The following is an 8806-nucleotide window of genomic DNA, read 5'->3' as shown; positions in this document are numbered from 1 at the left end:
TGTCAAGATGAAGCCACACTCAGGTTGGAGGAACACACCTTATATTCCGTCCAACCTGATGGCATGAAAATTGATTTCTCTAACTTCTGTTAATGCCCCTCATCTCCTTCTTACCCCATCCCTTATTTATTTGTTTGTTTGTTTGCTTATTTATATTTCTCTCACCCCTTTTTTCTCTCTCTGTCCCTCTCACAATCACTCCTTGCCTGCTCTCCATCTCCCTCTGCTGCTCCCCTCCCCCTTTCTTTCTCCCTAGGCCTCCCGTCCATTGATCCTTTCCCTTCTCCAGCTGTGTATCCCTTTTTCCAATCACCTTTCCAGCTTTTAGCTTCATTCCTCCCCTTCCTGCCTTCTCCTATCATTTTGGATTTCCCCTTCCCCCCCTACTTTCAAATTTCTTACTATCTTTTCTTTCGGTTAGTCCTGACGAAGGGTCTCAGCCCAAAACGTCGACAGTGCTTCTCCCTATAGATGCTGCCTGGCCTGCTGTGTTCCACCAGCATTTTGTGTGGGTTGCTTGGAGGGGTTGTTAGGATTAGATATCTCAGAACCCAAAATTGATGGGATTGTGTCAGAAAAGTGGGTACAACAATTGGTAGAGACAGTGAAAGAGGCTAATTATGTGGCAGCCCACCAAATAGGAAAGAAAAAACAACAGAGTAAAGCCTACTCAAAAGTCAGTCCCATAGAATTAAGCCCAGGACAAAGAGTGATGATCAGAATACACCAACCCACCTCAATTTTAAATCCAAGGTTTGCAGGGCCCTATGAAATTATAGTCAAAGCAAGCCCTTCAGTGTACAAAGTGCTGACTTCCCCAGATAAATGGGGGTGGTATCATTGGTGGGGCAGAAACAGGATTTTTATCACCATCGGCACATAACAATTAATGCCCTGATTTGGCAGACTTGAGGATGGAACAACTGTTCCAAGAAGATGGGAACAAACCCTGTCAAGGGGATGATTTTCAGTCCTCTCATCCTGAGAATCAGGGAAACTCTGTCAAAAAAATCAAAGGAAAAGGAAGATAAGCTAGTGCTTGTTCCCCCCATCCTGAAACGAAACTGGGTGAGGAAATATGGTGGCTTGAGTCCAAAGACAATTGGGAGCTTAGATTGGATGGGTTCAAAAACCAAAATATGGACTTAAAATAATTTAAGATTTAAACTGGAAATAAGAGCAGTTATTACTCTTGTGTGTTATTCATTTAACTCAACATGAAGAGAATAATATATTTTGTTGCAATGGAATTTACCATGACTGGGACCATGGTCAGTCTCGTTCTAGAGCCAGTACAGTGGACAAACGTGTCAACAGTGATATCATTGCTTGGAAAACACTCAGTGAGAAAAAACATATCTTCTCAATGGACACCAGAAATACGGTCTAACAAAGGAGAAATGGAGGACTCAATTTTGTATTATACACAGTAATGAGGGAGAACCTCAAGATCCAACAAACTGATACAGATGTTGTTACTGAATTGCTGTCAATTTCTCACTTGACCACAGATGGGACACGTGTTGTGGAGGAGGCAAGGGAGATCATTCATCAATGGACAAAACACACTAAAGTTATTAAAACACACGCTGGTAAGGCAAATGAAATATTCAGTGACCCAGGCTTTTGGAGCAAATTTTGGAATTGGGGGACAAATGTTCAAAAAAATTCATGGGTAAGAATAGTATCACCTGCTGCTGTAATACAAATTTTATTTACCTGATAATTGTTGTTGCTCAATGTATATCAACTGAGAAGATGGAAGGCTGAAATAATGGGAAATATTGAGGACAATGCTTTCATGAAACAGCAGAGACGATTGTGAATTTAGTTAGTGAATGTTAATATTTTTTATAGAATGTAAGTGTTGCACACCTGCTTTGTTCCATGGCAGTCCTATGGGCAGTCAGCTGAATGAGAGGATGATAATAATCCTAAGATAAATATCTTTGGATCAAGAGGAGGGAGGTGTAGGCCAGAAGAAACTTCAGTCTGATCAAGGACAGGGGAAGGAGACAAGTTACTTTGTTCCCCCATTTTGTGGACTCTGAACAGTTTCTTGCTCTTGGACAATCTAATCAGAACAACTGAATGTGGACACAGGAAGCTTCAGGTAATGATCTGCTAAACCTGAGAACATTCTCAAACAAATAGCTGTTTGTTATGTAAAGGGCGTGGACTCTGAACTGATCATTGCTCTGGGACAACCTAATCAGAGCAATATATTCTCAGAGGAGTAGCTACTTGTGATGTAAAATGCCAGACCTGCAATCGGTAATCTCATTAGACTCTGTCTGGGTCACCTCATTTAACTGGTTTGGACCAGTCAGAGTGTAAAGACACAAATACCCAAGGCTGGGGTGGACAGAGCCATGTAGGTCAGGTGACCTTGAGCCAATGGGGTGGAGATCCAATGGTTCAATTGATGAGGAACAGTATAAGACACAGGAGCTCCAAATAAGCAGAGGGGCGATAACTCTCCAGCAGCCAGAGACCAACCATTGTGGATAAGGAGGACCCCACGGACACGTGGAGATCGGGACCACGAGGAACGCCTGGTCAGCGTAGACCTCTTTCCTGGGTAACATCCTTTTCTCTTCATTGACTGTTCATGAACTGTCAGGGAATTCTAGTAGGGTACACACAGAAATAGTTTGTGAACCCACGTGCTTTTTTAGTTGAAACAATAAAAGTTACTTGTCGGTAACTACAGATTCTCTGTGCCTCAATGATCATTATTACAAGAGGTGATTCTTGTAACGCTACCCTTCAACCATCAGGCTCTTGAACAAAAGGGGATAACTACACTCATTTAAGGACTCTTTTATCTTGTTATTTCACGTTCATTATTTATTGCTATTGATTTATATCTGCACCTGAACAGTTTGTTTAGAGCTTATGATGTTTACAGTTCTAAGTATGCCCACAGAAAAGAATCTCAAGGTTGTATGTGGTGGCATGTATGTACTCTGATAAGAAATTTTACTTTGAACTTTGGCACTTTAGCAGACCAGGCAGTATCTATAAACAATAGATGCTTTGCCCCAAGGTTCTGCTTTTCTCTCTCCATGGATGCTGCCTGACTTGCTGTGTTTTCCGGCTTTTTTGTGTGTTACATACCGACGTATTATGTGGCTGTCGGCACTTCGATATCCGCGAAAGCTTTTTTTTTCCTGAGAGACAGGAACACCTTATAGTTTGTGAAAAGGGGTTACAGAAACCCTTTCTTCTGTTTTGTGTAATCGGTGACATACAAAGAAGCTTTCCTTCGAAAGAAGAGTAAAATTACATTTTAGCAGCGTTCAACGCACTTCCTATCAATAAAATTAAATCGGGGAGATGTAAACAGGAGGTGACATCATTGCAAGTGATCTGTCTGTTCTCCGAACGCTTTCAAAAACTACACCACCGCACAAAATATTGGCAAGGAATAAAGATAACAAGTAGGAAGCGAAAATAACCAGAGTAATCTTATGTATCGTTCATGAAAACTTCGAAGGTTTGGGATTTGTACTGATAAAGTTGGTTGACGATTGACGGGCAAAAGGAAGGCAAAATGGCACTGTTCAAATCGGATTGGTTGACGCAGCGGCGCCAGTACAGGAAGTGACGATTCACCGAGGACGGTTGGAGTTGCTATCACTGAACTTTTAATAGAATTACTTGGTTTTAAAACCTTTTCCGTCGCTGATGCAGATCTGCGAGAAAAAGAGGAAAAAAACTGCATGAAGGCCTAGAGTAGGGGAAGAAGGAGACTTCCACGGGAAAGTAATTTTCGTTGTTGACAGTTAATGTGCTTTACCCACTTCGATTCTGTCATATTCTCATATTCGTAATTCGCATGTGAAAATCGCTGATAGCATTTATTAGAGCGATAAATTTAAATCGAATCGTAAAAATTATCGACGTAATTGGCGTGGTCGCCATTATGAGGGGCAAATGCACTGGGGGCTGCCATTTTACGGGGCATCACTCCGGGGCGGTGGCCATCTTAATGAGGGGCATTGCATTTCCCCGTAGTATATGGTTTCGCACCGGAAACTTTAACTCTTGTTTGTCTTCACACGGATGTTATCTGACCCGCCGAGTGTTTCTGTTTTCACTGTAAGCCCGGCCTGTTTGCGTTTCAGTTTGTTTTTCACCCACTTCCCCTTTACGTTCAGAGCGGGCCGGCGTTTGGAGGGACAACCTGTCAATCACAGTGATTGGCAGGTGACGGAGGAAGGGAAGGGGCGGGGCCTGTTGTCGCCTGCAACAAAGATGGCGGCGGAGGGCCGAGCCAACAACAACAACAAGCGGAGCAGCTTCAATCTCCGGCCTGGGGCCTAAGGCGAGAGGGGCTAAAGGCCCCAGAAACCACTCAGGCTACAGACAAAAACCGAGTTATATCCTTGTAGAAGTTCGGGAACGGAGGGAGGCTTGGGGCAGGGGAGGAAGGTATGTTGTGGGGGGTGGGGGAAGGTGATGTCTCTGTGTTTGGCTGGGTGCATCAGACCAGGCTATGGGTCGAGGGTGTCACGTCGTGCCCGCAGGATGACTTCCTTCCGGGTGCCCGTTCAATTTCCTGCTCTGGGGGTCTTGGGTGTTGGATAGTGGTTGGCAGGGTTTGGCTGGCAAGACCCTCCCATTTGCTGTGAGTGCAGCCTCACAGCCCCTTCAACCCACTTCCTCTGCTCGCAGGTGGGTCAGGGGGCTGTCGGCGGGCCCACTTCACCTGCTGCAGTTAGCCGGACTGGGTCATTTCCTCCCTGGTTCTTGGCTGAAGGAACTGTGCCTGGCAGGTTGGCTGTGGAGTAGCAACTGGGCCCTCGGACAGCTTGGCTTCCTGTCCTGGGAATGCCAGTCCTGCCACTGCCTGGGCAGGGGGTTGACGGTCCCCCCTTGGAGGGGTTAGCAAGCTTGCCACCTGTCAGTCATACCATGTCCTGATGGTGTGGATGTGGAGGCTGGTGGGTTAATGATCTGCCACAAACTCTTGCTGTACATGGAGGAAATTACCCCCTCCTCACCCAGTGGGGGCAGCAGTACTTGCTAATCGGCTGCCGTCATGGTCCCTTGTTGCCCTCAGGTCCACTCTGGAGGAGGTTGTCCAGCAGGCTGGATGGACTACTGGGAAAGGCCCTGTTTAACAGCACCCACTGCCGGAGGCTATGGTTAGACTGCACTTGGAGTATTGTGAGCAGTTTTGTGCCCTTTATCTAGAAAAGGTGAGCTGGAGAGAGCCCTGAAGAGGTTGTTTACAAATCCACAGCTCCAATTGGGCAGTAGTTACACAAACCTGAAGTCCCACACCACTAGACTCAGAAACAGTATTTCCCTTCAACCATTCGATCTTGAAACAACTGGCACAACCCAGAGAAGGAGGTAATGCTGAGGTTGTATAGGGCAGTGGTCAGACTGCACTTGGAGTATTGTGAGCAGTTTTGGGCTCCTTATCTGAGAAAGGATGTACTGGCACAGGAGAGGGTTTAGAGGAGGTTAATGTAAATGCTTCCAGCAATGAAAGAGTTAACACATGGGCAAGTGCTTGCTGGAGTTTAGAAGAATTAGGGCGTGGGGGCGGGGGGGGGGGGGTCTCATTGAAACCTGCTGTAAATTGAAAGGCCGAGGCAGAGTGAATGTGGAGAGGATGTTTCCTATAGTGGGGGAGTTTAGGACCAGAGGACACAGCCTCAGAATAGAGGGATGTCCCTCCAGAACAGAGATGAGATAGTTCTTTACCCAGAGGGCAGTGAAACTGGAATTCATTGTCACAGACCACTTTAGAGGCCAAGCTATTGGGTGTAGTCAGGGTGTCAAATGTAACGGAGAAGGCAGGAGAGTGGGGTTGAGAAGGATAATAAGTTGGCCATGATAGATTGGGGGAGTAGATGATAGGCTGAATGGCGTAATTCTGCTGCTATTTCTTGGTGAGTGGGACTGAGAATAACTCTGGAAAGAGGCTGAAACAGTGAGGGTGGGGGAGGTAGGGCGTGCGATTCGTAAATAGATCCAGCAAGAAGAAAACAGGGAGGGACAGGGCACAGGCTGATCTTGGAGTGGGTGTGGAAACAGTTTATGAGCCAATTCGAGTTCCTGAGATGAGCAGTTTCAGCTCTAAGGTGAGACGGGAAAGGCTAGGATGGTTCACCCTCGGAGAGTGGACAAGATGTTGCTGGGGTGGGACGAGGGGAAGCTGCTCCCACTGGGGTGAGGGTGGGGGTGCTGGGAAGGACCCAGAGTGTTACAATCCATCCATTCTGACTGCGATGCGTAACCTGTGCTAACTCCTTCTGCCCGTGATTATCTCATGTCTCTCAAAACCTTTCCCATCCATCTTGTTGAGTGTTGTCGAGTGGCTGTCGGCTTACAGTGTGTTAGTCTGTAGAGTTTTCAAGTAGACTGCCAGGCCTTTCTTCCACACTGACACTGCTGCTGCCCAGGTTGGGACCCGGCTGGATTTGAACTCGGGACCATCTGCTTTGAAGTCCAGTGCTGATGCCACTACACCACCAGCCTGCCCTCTCATCCGTGTACCTGTCCAAAAGTAATAGTACTTCACCATGTACCCCCCACTCCTGTGTGGAAAACTTTTCCTCTCTGCTCCACTTTAAATCTTTTCCCCTCTCAGCTTGAATCTCTTTCTCTTCTCGTTTTAGACGCCCCACCCTGGGAAAGAGGAATGTGAGCTTTCACCGCCTTATCCATTCCTCTCATGACTTTAGTTAGACTCAGAGCGTGGGACAGGCCTTTCTAGCCTTCTGGGCTACATCACCCAGCAACCCACCTATTTAACCCACACCTAATCACACCACAGTTTAAATGACCAATTGGCCTACTAACCAGTACACCTTTCAGCTGTGGGAGCAACTCAGAGCCTCTATAAAGTCATCCCTTGAACAGACTGAGCCCTCCAGACCAAGCAACGTCCTGTGAGTCTTTCCTGTGCCCCCAACATAATCCCTTCTTTCTTAAGAAAGAAGGTGACCAAAACTGCAGACAGTGTTTCAAGTATGAACATAAGAGCACTACAGCCCCTTCAGCCCATGATGTTATGCCCACCTTTTAACCTAAGATCAATCTAACCCTTCCAACATGGCCCCCATTTTTCTGTCATCCATATGTTTATCTAAGAGCCTCTCAAATGTCCCTAATGTATCTTCCTCTACCACCACCCTTCACAGCACATTCCATGCACTTACCACTCTCTGTATATAAAAAAACTATCTGATTATCCCAATACTTTCCTCCATCACTTTAAAATTATGCCCCCTTGTACTAGGCATTTCTCCTCTCCACGTGATCTATGCCTCTTATCATCTTGTACACCTCAAACAAGTCATTCACCATTTTCAAAGCCTTAGCTACCTTTCCTCCTAAGACGTGCTCTCTAATGCAGGCAGCATCCTGGTAAATCTGCTCTGTGCCTTCTAAAGGTTCCATATCCTTCCTAGAATGAGGTGACCAGAACTGAGCACCATTCTCCGAGTGTGGTCTAACCAGGGCTTTATAGAGCTACCTCATGGCACTTGAACTCAGTCCCCCAACTGATGAAGACTAAAAGGCCAACATAACATCCAATTTCTCAACAATCCTGTTCATTAGCATGGTCTAGTAGCTGCGGGGGGCGGGGGTGCAATGATGGTTGAGAACTTGCTGCATGTTGGAGCAGAGCTGATTGGTGCCCCCTCCCCTCAATCGGGGACACTTGGGCAGTTAGCAGAGTGTGTGTCTTCTCCTTGATGCTAGCAGTGAGAAGACAGCACGTCCTGGCTGATGGGGTCCTTAATGATGGATACTGCCTTTTTTGATGATGTCCTTGGTGCTGGACCTTGGGATATAAACAGAAGATATGACTTCTGACTTCCCTCGCTGTGGTAACGTGTGTACAAAGCAGATTTTCACCGTCCCTTGGAACGTGGCGTTAATAAGCCAAAAAAGAAGTTTGTGTATTCTACCAGGAAGAGAGGTGGTTATTCTCCAAATAGAGCGCTATTCTGTGTTCATTCTGGTCACAGCAGGCATCCTGGTAGTGTAGGGGTTAGTACCAGTGAGCCAAGTTCAATCGCTGCTGCTGTCCGTAAGGAGTTTGTGACTGGGTTTGCTCCCACCTTCCAAAGATGGATGTGTTTGGCTTAGTAAGCTGTGGACACTGGATATATGGCGGCACCTCTGGGCTGTCTCCAGTATATCCTCGGATTGTTGATTGTTGACACAAGCAGCACATTTCGTTGTTTCCATTACATGTGACAAATAAAGCTAAAAGTTTGATTTGGAGACGGTGCAGAGGAGATTAACCAGGATGCTGCCTGGATTACAGAGCACGTTCTATGAGGAAAGGTTGAGCGAGCTGGGGCTTTTCTCTGTGGAGTGAAGGACAAGAGGTGATTTGTAGAGGTGTATAAGACAGTAAGAGGCTAGGATCGAGTGGATGGTTGACTGTGGAAATGGCTAAAAGACAGGGACATAATTTTAAGGTGGAAAGTTTAGAGGGATGTCAGAGGTAGGCTCTTTTTTTTACACAGTGGTGGGTGTGTGCAGTGCTGCCAGTGTGGTGCTAGAGAGATATTTTATTAGGGAGATGCAAGAGACATTGATGATAGGGCCATGTGCGATGTGGGCTAGATTGATGTTGGAGTAGGTTAAAATGTCCGCACAATGTTGTGGGTCAATGTTCTGTGTTCTAATCACTGTCAGTCTCCAGTGCAACAAACCCAGCCCATGCAATCTGCCCCTCTGCCAATCCGGCCATCATTTTAGTTCCGATCCCCATTCCTGATCCGACGTGTTGGTCAATGGCCACAGTGAGGCCACTCTCAGGGTGGAG

The 8806-nt window shown here is 46.4% G+C and overlaps 1 protein-coding gene across 3 annotated transcripts in view; it reads left to right on the top strand.

Moving 5' to 3' along the window:
- Positions 1-3602: 3602 nt before the first annotated feature.
- The window catches only part of dcaf8 (DDB1 and CUL4 associated factor 8), a 29012-nt gene continuing 23808 nt past the window's right edge, over positions 3603-8806 (top strand). Inside the window, exon 1 of one of the 3 annotated variants that reach the window (XM_073053921.1) lies at positions 3603-3768. The gene's annotated coding sequence lies outside the window, so the exon portion shown is untranslated. Of the gene's footprint in view, positions 3769-4213; positions 4438-4758; positions 5208-8806 lie in introns of those variants that run through there. The other 2 variants (XM_073053920.1, XM_073053922.1) reach the window with 2 other exon arrangements.

Source organism: Hemitrygon akajei, chromosome 8, assembly GCF_048418815.1.
Source record: "Hemitrygon akajei chromosome 8, sHemAka1.3, whole genome shotgun sequence".
Taxonomy (NCBI): domain Eukaryota; kingdom Metazoa; phylum Chordata; class Chondrichthyes; order Myliobatiformes; family Dasyatidae; genus Hemitrygon; species Hemitrygon akajei.
The sequence above is the reverse complement of the archived record's forward strand: the minus strand, read 5'-3'. Positions and strand labels throughout refer to the sequence as shown.